At 39.3% G+C, this 15,183-nt stretch overlaps 1 protein-coding gene across 1 annotated transcript in view; it reads right to left on the bottom strand.

Moving 5' to 3' along the window:
* The window catches only part of hs3st1l2 (heparan sulfate (glucosamine) 3-O-sulfotransferase 1-like 2), a 30,125-nt gene extending 18,696 nt beyond the window's left edge, over positions 1–11,429 (bottom strand). Inside the window, exon 1 of the mRNA XM_086315322.1 lies at positions 11,132–11,429. The gene's annotated coding sequence lies outside the window, so the exon portion shown is untranslated. The remainder of the gene's footprint in view (positions 1–11,131) is intronic.
* Between the last annotated feature and the right edge of the window lie 3,754 nt (positions 11,430–15,183).

The following is a 15,183-nucleotide window of genomic DNA, read 5'->3' as shown; positions in this document are numbered from 1 at the left end:
AAGGTTTAAGCAACAGTAAGAGACTGCAGGATTACTTGTGGTTCCTAACATATAAGTAGAATGGGAGGCAGAGCCTTCAGTTTTCAGGCCCCTCTTCTGTGGAACCAGCTTCCAGTTTGGATTCCAGAGACTGACACTGTCCCTACTTTTAAGATTAAGCTTAAAAGATTCTTCTTGCTAAAAAATGTAGTTAGGGCTGGATCAGGTGACTCCGAATCCTCCCTTAGTTACACTGCAGTAGGTGTAGGCTGCTGAGGGATTCCCATGACGCACCTTTTCCACTCACTATGTGTTGATACACTTCTCTTCCACAGCATGTCTTTTGTCCTGTCTTCCTCACCTTAACTGGTCATGGCAGATGACCCTGGTTCTGCTGGACCCTGGTCTACCTCAAAATATAAAGCACCTTGAGGCGACTGTAATAGTGATTTGGTGCTGTTTAAATAAAATTGAATTGAATTGTTTTTAAACCTGGTCTGTGTAGTGCGTTCTAGTAGTTCAGTCTTTACTGCTATTTAAGTGAGACATCAGCAGCTCCCAGATTACAGAGAGCGAGGTGCAGCAACAGCTTGAAAAGAAAGAAACCTTTGAAACTGGAGAAACACTCTTTACTGTAAAACATCTGATTTACTGTACAGACATCAATCCAGCCTCCTAATATGGACTTTGAAGCTCTTTAAAAGAGGACAGATGGCTCGTGCAAGGTGTCAAGACACTTGCTCCAAAAGACACAAAGTGTTTGACACTTTGGGGTGAGAGCACATCCGATTCGTATACCACGCAACTGTTCATATTGGCTCAAACACGCAGAGTTAAACACTGCATCATGTCATAAGTAGACAACACTTTACACTTGATTGCTGTAACTATTTGCTGGAAAACTTTCTGAGATTTTCTAGTACACTAATCGCATCAGTATTCCTCTCAGGGAAAGTGAAGAAAGATGTTCCTGTTATGGTGAGTGGGAAGATCATCTTTCAGCCTGAAAACTTTGGCTCGAGCCCAGTGTGTTGACAGACATCTCATCCTGCTGATGTGCCCTTCAGCTACTCACTGAAAACTTGCCAGCCAGAATGACTGCTCTGTAGCTGACCTCCCAGTTCTGTGAGCAGAAGGCCAAGTGAAAGGAAAAAATCCCTCCAGTGATCAATGCAGTATTAATTAACAGAGCTGAAATACAGTGTGTGGGCCAGAGTATGAGAATATGTAGCCCTGGAATCTGTTCGAAACTTTGGCTGTTTAATTAATAAACACAGCCTTGTTTACAGTTTAATTCAGCACAGTAGCTGTTCCTGAATATATCACACAGTCATCGTCAGGAAATAGAGCTGGTGACCAGTCGTGGTATAAGAGCTAAACTACTACAGTAACTTTACCAAGGTCTTTTTTTGCCACAAAATTTCAGTTCTTTCATTTCGATTTTTTGCAACTCTAAAACATTTCTTACTGATAGGAACGTCGAGTCCATAAGTCATAACAAAGAGGAGTTTTCATTTCAGCCATTAGCTTTGAGGTAAGATCATGTATCACGTCAATGTCTGCAGGACGGTAAACTCTGCGTGGCCCTTTTATTACTCATGTTGCCGGGATGCGACTCTGTTTGCAGACATAGTTTTGTGACCTGTTTTGTTTCCAGGGACAAAATGCAAGCACCCGTAATATAATCATTAAAGTTTAAAGGGACAGTTCACCCTAAAATCTAATATGGATGATTTAAAAAAAAAAATCCTCTAGTACCAATATAACATTTCTCAGTTTTGAACGTATCAACTGTAGACATGTCACTCACCTGATGGTTCTTAATATATATTTGGAAACTCAGCCGCAATGTCTCTTTTCAGAAATCAGGACTCACTGACTTAAAATGAATCTAAAAACTTGGTGTAAGCAGTTTCATACAGGAACTATTTTCCTTCCGCTGAACAACATCCCGGCACTGTGAAGTAAGAAGCATGCACTGACCCATGTAAACATGCACATGCTAGTGACTGTGACAGGATATGAACAATATTTTTAGAAACATTTCCAACAAGGACCTGATGACACAGCCAAAGAGAATATGAATATATTTCTGGCAGAGTGACCTCTACATTTCAAAATATTTAAGAGAACAAATATTTCTATGGGCGATATCTCAAAAACTGTGCAAATCTGACGAAAACAATCTAGTTCGGGCCTGGGCTGCTGTGGAGGGCTGCACCAATAAGCTGAACTGGACTGTGCTCACTATTAATGCTATCTTTTTATAAGCTTATTGGTGCGACCCTCCACAACAGTCCCAGTTTCTCATGGTGCGACTCTCAACAGCAGTCCCATCTCATGTGGCCCTTTGGGAAAATTATTTGCCCATCCCTGGTCTAGTTGGATAAATATCACTGCAGGCCAGATAAAAAAAACAACAACTTGACTTTCGAGACTAGACTTTCAGGTAAACTTTCCCTTTAAGGTGAAGGAACGTATTAACCTTATTTTAGGGTGCGCTAATGCTAGAGTAGTATTAAATATATGAGCTTAAGTAGCACTACAGATATCTCTGTTGGTTCACTCAGAAGTCAATTGCTTTTAGTTGTTGTCAAGTTTCTCTTAGATGAACATGATTAAATAAATTGCACTTCATTCATAAACCCTTCGGCTAGATTCTATATTAGGGATTGAGGTGGGAACTTTACTTTACTCTTATACTTCAGCATAGCAATGCATGTCAATAATATATTAATTCAGGAGGAAAGAGTGTTCCAGATGGCACAGGGGGAAACAGAAAAGAGTGTATCTGTGTCCATCTGCCTGCCACCAGGAGTTCTTGTCACCTCAGAGGCGCTCAGAGGTGTAACAACCACTTTTTGTGTGTATTTTCCTGCTCAGCTAGAGTCGCTGTGAACCTTCACCCTGACAGAGCGGCCGGCTGCCAGGCTGATGACCTCCTACCCCAAGGTTTTGCAAATACAGTTAACACTGACCTGGCCTCCCTCCAGCTGCAGCTCTTTAACCCTCTCAAGGCAGGCGTTGCAGATTTGCAACAGTTAAAAGCTAACAACCTGATTACCCCACATACATATTTTATGAGTTTTTTTTAATCAGAAGTACCACTGCAGGTATTCCTTTGTGCATTAGCAACAAAAACTTAATTTGAGCCTGAGAGGGTTAAAAACCACTCACCACATCCCGAAATAAGACAGCCAATAAAGACATTAAAGGAACACAGTGGTTTGTATGCTTTTAGCTAATTAACAACATGTTTCTAGCTAACCGCTTCAGTTTAGAAGGTGCATTAAGAAAATTATCCTGCATATAATATTCGATTATATAAATAAAATACAGAATAACTGTAGCAGTTTCAATAATCAATGGTTATAATGCAATAAAACTTAAAGGGCTCATTCTTGTTGTTGCTGTGTGACCAATGCAATAAAAAATGTAACACCAGTCAAGATGAAAGAGACATATTAGCCTCCATGCTTCCAGCTGTCTTTATAATCTAAAATATCAAAATGGACTACAGAGAAATCATATTCTCAAGGCCGTATTGCTTTATTATGATGACTGAAGGACAGTTATTCAAATAATGTTCAACATTTAGCTTTTTTTAAACTGCTGAACTACCTCTTTCCATCCTATTAAAGCAATTGTTAGATTAGCCTTTTTGTATTTTAGATTCAAGAATTCTAACTTTTTAAAACATCAGTAGTGACTAAATCCAAAATATGCTTTTCATGTCAGTGTTTCATCATGCTTATTTAACTTGGAGGGCTGATTTCACAATATTGTATGTATACTTTCTGTTGAAATCATAAACTTCTCTGATTCAGCAACAAATAAAATTTTGGCTTCTCTTTCCTTCAAGGTCGTCTCCTTGGGCACCTCTGGACTGTTTCCAGTGCTGCTGCTCTATTTATCTCCCTGGAGGTCCTGTTTTGAACACTTGCTGTAATGCATTTGTGATGTGCACTGGATCTCCTTCAGCGTGTCCAAACGCCAACCTTTCTTTTCTTTCTTTCTTTTTGGTGAACAGTGTGCAGGGTGCTTAGCTAGACTGCATACATCACAGTTCAGGTGGTTTTACCAAATGTTCTTCCTCAGCACCTCGGGACATAACAGTAAGAACTTGGCATTGACGGTTTTGCCCTGCAGGATGAATTTCATGATGCATAACCCACTGAATGTCCAAAAAAAAAAACCCAAAAAAGAGATGAATACCCACAATAAGCATGCGACTCATACTCTGCCTTCAGGCATACGGCGTCTTCTATTGAAGACTTGTTTGTAAAATGTGATTATGAATATGTATTTCGGGTCATTTTGACATAGAAGTTGTTGTTCGATATCCATACTGGTTTGATTTATGATAAAATCAAAAAGCACACATGCAAGTGGCCAGAAGGAGATTTAAAAGTAGCAGTTTCTCTGTAGGATGTCCAGATGTGCACAAAGATGGCTTGAAATTGAAATTTTAAACCTGGTTATGTTTTTCTTTTCTTTTTTAGTGGGTAGAGTTCTGAAATTTATGACAAACCTCCTATTACCAAGAAAAAGCTTTTCAAAGTCCATCTGTTCATGATTATTCTAGTTCATTATTCTCTTCACTAACTACATGATGTAAAATTCATTGCAGTGGATTACCTAGTTACAGAAAATGGGTTATTTGTTATATGTTATTGTGGATAATTGCCTACAACTAATGAAGCTTGACCTTGATAATATGGGTTTATTTATGTCAACAACAAAAAAAAGATTATCCAATCCACCCCCAATAAACCATAGATCACCAATTTGATATGAACACACTCATGCTGAGCTCATATGACTGTGTTCCCTGCAGTCATATCTGAGATTTGTCAAGTCATATCTCGTCTCCGGAATAGAATTAGTATGTAAGAGAGGAGGAAATTCACTTGAAGAGATAAAACTCTGAGAAGAGGCGATCATGAAAATGTCACTTAAAAGTTTTGATTATGAGTGTGTAAGTTTGTAAATGTGTCTGAGGGAGTGTGTGAGCTATAAATGGGCTCATTGGCTTCCCTATTACTCCTAAGGATTGTTCAGTGGAGTGCACTGATTGTCTGATGTCACCTTTTTGTGTCGACCTGCACAAATGTTGCCACGAAACTTGTACACGCACACACACACAGATGTATCACCTTTTTGTTCAAGCACTCAAAATCACATAATTTTGCAAATTGTTTTTCCATATAGGCACATTACTCATGCTGACAGTACATAACTCCATTTTTATATTGTGGGGAGAGACTCACTGTGACAAAATAATTAAATATCACGGCTTGGTTAGGATAAGGTTAGGTTTTGGATAAAGAGAAGGCTTGCCTGGTATCAGTTACGATTAGCTTCATGTTAAGTCTCTAGAAAATTAATGAAAGCCAAAGCAATGTCCTCTGAAGTGACAGAAGCATAACTGCATGTGTGTAGCCTGGTTTAGGGTGCTTCAGAGGACGTTTGCACTCTGCTCATAAATAAAAGCCATGTATTATTCAGGGCTGCTCCTCCAGTTAATGCCCCTTAATGTGCCCAAACAGCCATAATGTACTCTGCTAGCAAAGGTGGCAGAGACCCCCTCACTCACACAAACACACCAGCATGAGCAATCTACCCTTTAATATCACACAACGTCTTTGTCAGTGTTACTCTCGACCTCTTATCTCACTCTCAAAAAATCCTAATTTTCTAAAAGATCCATTTTACTTTTCAAACAAATTGCTCCTGCTCACACATTCTCGCCATGTTTCCATCAAACTTTGCTTGATTCATCCCTAATTCTCACCCCTCCTCCCCTCCTAGCTACCCCTCGCTGTTTCTTTCTGTCTGTCTCTTTGTTTTATAAAAGCACAAATACAGAATACAGTTATGAAAACTCTACCTCTCTTCACAGTTGGGAGGTGCCAGCTTTCCGCCAAATTTTGTCTAAGCAAACTGAGAAGCTCCAGCAGTGAAGCTTCCTAAGTACATAATCTTAATCAGATTTTAGAGGAAATTACACCAGTGTAATTTCCTCCAAACTGTTCCCTGTTTACACAGAGGTAAACAGAAAACAGTGTGAAGTAAAATTAAAAAAGCCTAAAAATCCATAAAATCAGTTTAAGGTGCAGAATTTATCGCTGCTGCTTTGCTCGTCCGCATTTTTATGGACAGTGTTTTATGTTCTAATCACTCTGTAATTGATTTGCCTCTTTACCATCTGTGCTTTTAATTGTTTCGGCAGTTTGTGATCCCGTTTTGTTTTGGTCTCTCTGAAGCACTGTGTGTAAAATCACTTGGGCTTTAAATTTGTCATTTGTTATTATTACTTTTTAAATTTTCTGTCCCTTTTCGGGGGAGCTGTCTTGAATTCTGTGTCTTTCATGTTGATATTGCACTGTTTCCTGAGCAGTTCTGAACAGAATCAGTGGTTTTGTTTGGTCAAAGTGTTGCATGACGTTCACATTGAGCAGCAGAAAGTTAACGTGGTAGTCCTTGACGTTGTTTTTTTTATTCATTAATTGCTGTCGTTTGTCATGTACGTTAAAGCTTCTCTAAGCCATGCAGCTGTATTGACAAACCCACAGAGAACCTATAGCCTCCTTCAGGTCTGATGAGCTTTGTAGCAACTTTACTTCACTGCCTTTGCTTTCTGGCCCAAAACTTTGCTGTTTTGATTCATTCTTGCTGTTCTCAAAACAGTGTTATCATTCACAGCAGGCAGCTGTTTTAAACAGTGTCAGCGGTAGTGTCGTGGATGAGAGAAGGAGGACCCAAACGCTGGACTCACAGGCAGGTAGGTGAAGGTGGATGTTTATTGCCGAAGGAGCGAGCAAACAGTACAGAGGGAGGAAATGGCTGGCTGGCTGGCTGAATGAATGAATGAATGAATGAATGAATGAATGACCAAAAGACTGACTGAACATACAGACGACATCAGACTTACATCATCAATGACCCGACACTGAATGGGTAGAACAGAGGGCTTAAATACACAGGCTGGTGATAATGATGATAATGAGGGACCGGTGAGTACACAGCTGAACATAATAAACTAATGATAATGGGAAGAGGACTGAACATAATACACACAGACCAAGGCTAACACAATAAAACAGGAAGTGGAACAGGCAGTAGATAAACAGTGAGTGTGAACTGAAAACACTGGGTCACCGACCCAGGAACCCTGACAAACAGAAACACTCCAAGCACCAAACAGTAGGCAAAATTGGTTTCAAGCAACTAGTTTGAGAAAAAAATGGAAGACTTCAAATAAATGACAGTGCTACTTTGTAACTGTTTAGGAGCGAGGCTGTGATTCCCTCAGGTCAGGATCAGTGGTTTGTTTTAAATATTAAATATTAAAGCAGTTTCTATTTGTTTTAGATGGCTTAGCGAGCTATGTCAAGCTTAAAGTCTGAGTTTTTTCTGTGTCATGAAAGTAGCACTCGTGTTACCGAGCTAAATGATCATGCTAACTTATGCTAAACATATAACCTGAATGGGAGCAGGTTATGTTTGAGGTTTTGTTTTAAAATCGGCTGACAGCGCCATGTTTTCACTGATTCTTTCATTTACAGCATGTTTGAAGTTCATTATACATTCTCTGCTGGGAAATACTTTTGTTGGTAAGCCATACCTTAAATATCGCTATAGCTGAATTTAATGTGCTGCTAAGTTTCTTTTAGTCTGCTGGAAATGCTGCTACTATAACACAGAACACACATTAAGAATACTTTACCAGTCATTATAATTATTTCACTTTGAACTGCCAACAAACTGATGCGATGCTGGGATATGTGCACTTTTTGATGTTTGGATGTTATATATATTATTTTGGATAAACTGTAAACTAAGCTAGTGTATTAGGCTTCATGGTTTTTCTATTTTTAAAAATCTTCTTCAGCACCATGTTGTACCATGACTGTGAAGGCACAATGCTTATATATTTAGCCAGTTTTATTTAGCCTGTTTTGGAAAAAGAGAAGCTGCTCATTTTGTGTGTGAAATAAAGCCCTTCCTACAAAAACATTATATGGCTCTCCTTCAGTAAAAGTACAACAGTGGCTTCTTCTCTGGGCCCTGCAACAGCTAGTGCACTTGTTTGTTTACACAGGAGGTAATCCGCTTGTTGCACATTGCTTTATTGCTCATAGCTGGTGCTACCGGATATACCAAGCGCTGGTCGCCTAGGTAACCTTCTAATGTATTTGCCACACAGTGATATGTTACTCAAAGGTATCCTTAGTGGTTATTTTGCCAGGCTTGAAGTTGCTGACTAAAGAGGACAGAAGTTAGAAGAACAACACATCTAAACTCATAGAACAACAGTATAGACACTTAATAGTTATAGATTTATAGATTATGAAGCAGCTTTTTATTTTGGTGGTGGGTCAACAGGTGGAAAAGATATTGAGATGTCTGCAGTGTGTGCATCAATGCAGGAGATTTGTTTTGAGAATATAAAATGATGCTGTTAAGTTGATCTATAGTTTGTTTTGTTTTTTACGTCTACATCAGCAGCAGCAGAAGTTTGGGTTCTGTTTAACATCTTAGTGATAAGTGTGTTCCATATTTATCCTTACGCTACTTGTGTATTTGTACTTTGGAATCATTTGTCACAGATTTCTAGGTTTCTGTTAGTCTGACCTTTAATGTTGGCTAAAGTTCACTCGGTGCTCAGACAATCCAGTGCATAAAATCACTCTGACTATGAACAGATGAAGTCCAGAAGTCTTTGTTTACAGTGTTCAACACTGTTACCAAATGTTACCAGAGCAGCCTTTGCTAATGTGAATGTTTCTGCGAATATTGTTATTGTTACCGAGTCGTTTAATGCGATTTCTTTGATTACAAGACGGGACACATTTTGGTGTAACATTAACCTCTCACATGTCACCGATTGCTCAGTTTGTTTTGTGACGTGCAAAACACACCCCCTGACTAAGCACACACACACACACACACACACACACATAGAGACACACACACGGACACACTAGACAATGGGTTCATTCATTCATTTTCCCACTTTGTTCCTTCTTTCTTTCTCTTTTTTTGTCTTATCTTCTTATAAACACAGTGAAGCTCAACAAACCAACACACACACACTAACTCAATCTTTTCACAGACTCTGTGACCTGGATTCACTCCAGTTTGTCTTTTTACAGACTGTTTGACTGTTCAGATGTACCAGAGCAGGAACTATCTTTCCTGGTACCACTTAAACAAATTATTTGGGAGTGGCATGCTCCTGAACAAAAATGACTCCCTTGTTTTAGGCAGTCATGTGTTCACAGTATGCTACAGACATGCAAATAAAATGTGTTAATTGAGCACAGAAAAACACCACTAAGTGGAGGACAAAGGATATTGCACATGTCAATAAAGGTGGCTATTACTAATCAAGTGTTTCATTTTATACGCCATAAATAAAAAGGTTTTCACATTACATTAAGCACGGTACTACAGGAGTTAGCTGTGGCTAAAACTGTCTTATATTTGGCTACAGTTTGGTTGGAGAGCACCACAGATTAAAAGCTCATATGCAGTCATTTTTTTTTCTTCAGCCTTTGTCTTTGATGTGAAATAACAATAGTATAAGGAGAAGAAGCTGTTAACTACATACAAGCCAGGAGGTGGCTTAAGGGCTGACAAATGAAGCTATCGCGGCCTTTACCAAATCCTTCACTTCCTTAAATGCTCAGCTACTGTGAAAGCTAATTAAACCTGCATTCTTTCAGGTGGCCAGCAGGGGGCACCTACTGTAACTACAAAAAGAAATCTGAGTACAAAAAAGTGTATGAGAAAACAACCCTTCAGCTCACGCCACTATTTAAACATAATATACAATTTGTAAAAGATAGTAACCAATAATGGTAAACCAGGGTATAATTGGGGGTGGGCCTATCTTGTGGTTGATAAATAATTGTCGCTGTTAGCTTTCAGGGATTTGAGTGAGCATCACCCAGCATTTTGTCAGTCTGATCCACCAATCCCTCAAAATATTCAAGTTAAAAACATTAAGATGCAGACAGTCATCAATATAAGACTTCAAGATGAGATTTTTACATTTATCATTTGCTAATGATAGTGCTGAAAATTGCCAGTTTACAGGTGGTGCAAAAGTGATTTTGGCCTCATTTATTTGACTCATCAACTTAAATTCGATTAAAGCTGAAATATTCCTTTCCCTTTCGTTATTACAGGCATGGCTACTCCTGACTGACAGACACCAACACATGCCACTATTTCTTAGGCATCCGTTTGGGTAACTCAATGGACATCATGGTCATGTTTGTGATGTTGGTGGCTTTCTGGAGCATTTTAAAGGAATTATCTGATAAATAATTTGGTCTGAACTTTGATTATTTGTACTAACAGCCTGCCCTAGAAGTATATATTCTGGTACTGGTGAGTGAAATTCAAAAATATATCATTTCAAATATACCACATTTTGCACAAATTAGGGAACAACTCTGTAACCATGCTTGCTGCTGTTAGCTGATAAACATTTAAATATGGTCTTAAAAAAGACATAGTAAAATTAGAGGCTTCAAAACTGGACTGCACAAACTTTTAACTTCTTTAACTTAAAGATATGACACTGTGTCCTGGCACTGCAGAACTTATGATACTTGAGCCTAGTTTCCGTGTTAATCTGTAACCTTAGTAAGCGCAAGTTATAAAGAGACGTTCTTCTCTGAGACACACGACTGCTGTCAAACTCTATGGAAAGGATCTTTGAGATACTGTTTTATTAGATTTTTACTTCCTCTGAAGTTTGTTCTTACTCTAAATTAGTACAGAAAACATGTTTCAAACACACAAAATTATACCCTTGAGATCATTTATGCAGCTGTTTTTCTATAAATGCACAACATAAAAGTTCACTGCAGTTTAATTCTGCAGTTTTACCGCCCTTTCCCGCAGGTAAAGAACAAATAAAAAAGTCTTTCATAAAAAGATCATAAACTTAAAAACGAGACATGAGGTCACGTGAGCCTGCTGGTACAGAGTCAGGTGCACAGTGTGTATTTTTATTCACACTATGTGCATGTTACACTCAACATTTTCTGTGCTGTGTATGTGAGTCGGTTTTTCAGTTTCAATATGAAAACTAGTTCTACGTAAAAAGGGAAAGATTAAAAAAAAGTGGTCTTACCTGAGTGAAGTTTTATCTAAATTTGTTCCTGTTTTTCTCTCAGGATATTTTCTCTTCTTCTTTTACTTCTTGTCTTCCTTTCTCTGGTGTTGTTTTCTTCTTTCCTTCCTTTCCTTTTTCCTTCAGCTCCGCGGCCGTCACTGAGAAGGTGTGCGTGGAGGCGTCTGAGCTTGTGTGTGCGTGCCGCGGCAAAGTGTGTCGGTGTGTGTGTTTCTGGAGGCTGGTAAGAGAGCGACTCTGCTTTGTGCTGCCGATCTCGGTGAGTGTGTTGCTGCAACTGACTGAGTGACTGCGAGAGTGAGAGAGAGAGGGAGGGAGTGTGTGTCTGTGAGTGTGTGAGAGAGAGAGAGATAGAGGGAGAGAGGGAGATTAGTTCATACACAAGCACATCTCCGCCTTTAGGGAAACACCCCTCTCCTTCTCTTTCTTGCTTCTCTTTTCTTCTTTTCTTTATTGCTTTCACATCAGGTCTGCTCTTTCATCTGATTACGCTGAAGGGCTCATGATGGAGCAAAACATTTCCAGTCCTCCTCTTCCATCTCCCTCCTTTCAGCACCCATTCGACCGGAGCAGATCCTCCTGCTTGATTCTGGATTTTTAACCTTCTCTTTTGTTGTCCTCCCTCCTCATATCCCCCCCTTTCAGTTTGCCGTTGCAAGTCCCCCGAATCATAAATAAGTTACAGAGCAGACACGAAACAGCACAAAAGCAACAAAACAACTCAAATATCTCTGACTGGCTTCTCTTTGTGAGCTTCTGTATTTTGTTTGACTTCATATCAGTGAAAATATTTAATGGTTTAGCATTTGCCATCTATTTTCTGCCTTTGAATATGCAAAGACATTTAATTGAATAGCGAAGCAGTAGGTGGAAAGAGAAAGGAAGCTTTTCGCTTTTCAAATCATTTCAGGGACATGCTGCTTATTAGTTGCTGTGGAGAGCGACTAACAGAGCAAATCTAAAGTTTTTTGGTTCATGTTGTGATGTTGAGTCAGAGAATCAGCCGTTAAACAATAACACAGTTGCAAACAGTTAAATATTAATACAAAAAATAATTCCTTTTAAACCTTATTTCCATAAAACAAGTGCAAAAATCCATTATTGTATTAAAATATGTCTGGCTGCTATCAAAAGGAAATAACTTGTTTTTGTATCCTTTTGTTTGGAGAAGATAATGTTCAGCTTTGTTCCTTTAAAAAATAACTCAATTACAGAGAAAATGGACTTCATGAAAAGTAGATTTTCTTTAAACATGTTGTCCAAATCAATACCTGAACATGTTGCAGTAACACAGAGAAAATGTCTGAATGAACACTGACAGGTAATTGAAAGGGACAGGCATCACTTTAACCTTGAGAAGACCCCCACTCAGTTTTGCCTAAGCCCATCACAGCGATTACAGAATTTAGTTCTAGCCTCCTAATCTGCAGATCCACATTAAACTGCTCCTCAGGAGGTTGAACAGAGGGGGGTGTTTTTGTAGCTGAGTATTAATACAAAGCTCTATCGCCTGAGTTTTCCGAGTCGGCTCATTTCAACACTTTTATTTTGGTTAGAATTAAACAATGATCACAAGGTGAAGATGTGGATTTTTCTATTTAATTTGAGGGCGTTCACATTTGCTTATTGGGAATGTAACCGGTTTTGTGCACTAAAGATACAAACAGCCATGAGCCTTACTGTTCACGAAATATGGATGTAAACAAAGTCAAATATGCTGAAAGCTAAAAAACAAAGAGTACTTTAAATCTTTTTCAAGATTTTAAAGTACTCTGTGCCCTAATGAATTACTCCATGTGGTATAAGCAATTGCCAACAAATTCATTCTCAGCCCAGGCTGCCAAATACTGCTGTTCATTCAGATCATACTGGCATCTCAGAGATACGGACAGGGTGCCCTTCAGTGTTGCTGCCTTGAGGGTGCTGCATTATTGGACAAGGAGAAACACCAGTCTTTTGTTGAGGAGAGAGACACGGACAACATGAGGAGGTTGATTGAGTGCTGATGGAATAATTCTTTGTTCACACCAAATATGTAGCAAAGTTTTAGCACAGAGTGATTACATGCAAGGTTTTTGAAAAAAGACAATATAAGAGGGGCAAATCTGCAGCCGTGCATGTTAAACACTCTTCAGCATAAGTGAACCAACCTGAGATTCTCCCGGAGACTAGACTATCCTGATGCTACTGACAGAAATTCATCAGAAACAGATGATGAACTTATTGATAAGGGCAGCTAGAGCTGTTAGTTCAACTTCACTGTTAAAGATAGAAAAGCAAAAAAAGAGGTGTACTTGAAGAAAAATGGGCAAAAACTTCAATCACTGTTCTAAAAAAATGGAGGTACACTTTTGAGTCAAAGTATTCCAGGATACGGGCAGTTTCTTTAAGAGAGCCGGATAATGCTGCAGGAGGTCTTCAACCCATCAGCAGTGCTGGTATCTGCTTCTTTGTGCAAGCAGGAAAAGGATGAGCACTGTCAGAGCCCTACAAAATGACCTACAGCAAGCCACTGGTGTGAATGTGTCTGACCAAGCAATTAGAAACAGACTTCATGAAAATACCCTGAAGACCCAGTGTCCTGTAGTTGGCCCTGTGCTCACTTTGCAGCACTACGGAGCCCGACTGGCATTAAACATATAATACCAGTATTGGCAGGTCCACCAAGTTGACCCTGAGAACATGTTACAGACATGAAAGTGTCTGCAGAAACCATGAAGGACGTTGTGCTGCCTTTAACATCATTCAGCACGACCGGTTTGTTGGTGGGTTAGTGATGGTTTGGTGATGCATATCTATGGAGGGACATACAGATGCTGACTGCCACTGGGTATCAGGATGAAATCCTTGGACCCACTGTGAGACCTCACACTGGTGCAGTGGGTCCTGAGTTCCTCCTGTGCTTGACAATGTCCAGAGTCATGTGGTGAGATTAATCAAGGAGTTCCTGGAGGATTGACTGCCCCCCACACTTGCCTGACTTAAATCCAATAGAACACATCTGGGACATTATGTTTTTGTCCAGCTGCAAGGTTGCACCTCAGGCTGTCCAGGAGCTCAGTGATGGCCTGATCCTGATCTAGGAGACCCCCGTGGACACAACTCGTTGTCTCATTAGGAGCATGTTGTCTGCATACATGCAAGCACTCGGGAGCCAAACAAACCATCGAACACCATGCTGAATTGCTGCAGTGAAGTTTTGATTAAATATCCTGCCGTGTCATTTTTCCTTTTGATCATCTTTTGAAAGCTTTGTCTCTTTGCTTTGTTTCTTTTTTTGTTTACTTGTTGATTTGCTTTTTTGTTCAGTTTTTAGCTTATCTGACCAACGTTCTGATGAGCTCATGAGATTCACTACTCCTTTTAAAGCAATGATCAGCTTTGAGTAAAAGTCTTCACCCAAACTGTGCTCAAGGTCAAGGTCACTTTTCCATTTTAACGCCACAACCTGCAGAGGTTTTGCAAATTTACATGCAAAAACTAATAAAGAAGGTGCAAAAAAAGTGATCCCCCTTTCCGTACTTTACATGCACATCAAACAATTAATTGTGACAGACCAAGAGCCAGATGAGCAACTGATTTGATTTAAGCACCCAAAGGAAATAATTTTCACTTGAGTTAAAATACGCCAGTTCATAAAATCAAAATGACGCTCACACATCAGCTTTAATCGTGACACCAGAGAGTGTTTTTCAGTCTCCTATATGTGACGAGTCCAGATTGACATACCTGTCTCACTTGGCAAATTGCCGAGAGACGCCCGCAGCTAAGCAGTTATAGCAAAACAACAGAATGTGAACTGGGAATGGAACACAATTAATGTTCATACTGCATTTTTTTACATCAACATAACAAAGAAACATTCATATCAGACAGATCTGTTACTGTGTGATCCCACAATATCTGCTTTAGATTCTAAAGAATTCTTAACTTTTAAATGGTTAAGTGTGTTGTGATTATCTATATGTTTTTCTTCAGTCTTCCAATCCATTATTCAATACTTCAAGACTTCCTAACTGTGTTTATGGCGCTCAGTCCCAACCCCCTTGGTT

Source organism: Aulonocara sp. 'chitande type north' Nkhata Bay, linkage group LG12 (genome assembly GCF_057382095.1).
Source record: "Aulonocara sp. 'chitande type north' Nkhata Bay isolate Kocher_YH1m ecotype deep benthic linkage group LG12, A_spYH_male_GT1.1, whole genome shotgun sequence".
Classification (NCBI taxonomy): domain Eukaryota; kingdom Metazoa; phylum Chordata; class Actinopteri; order Cichliformes; family Cichlidae; genus Aulonocara; species Aulonocara sp. 'chitande type north' Nkhata Bay.
Note: the sequence above shows the minus strand (reverse complement) of the source record. Positions and strands in the feature narration are given on the sequence as shown.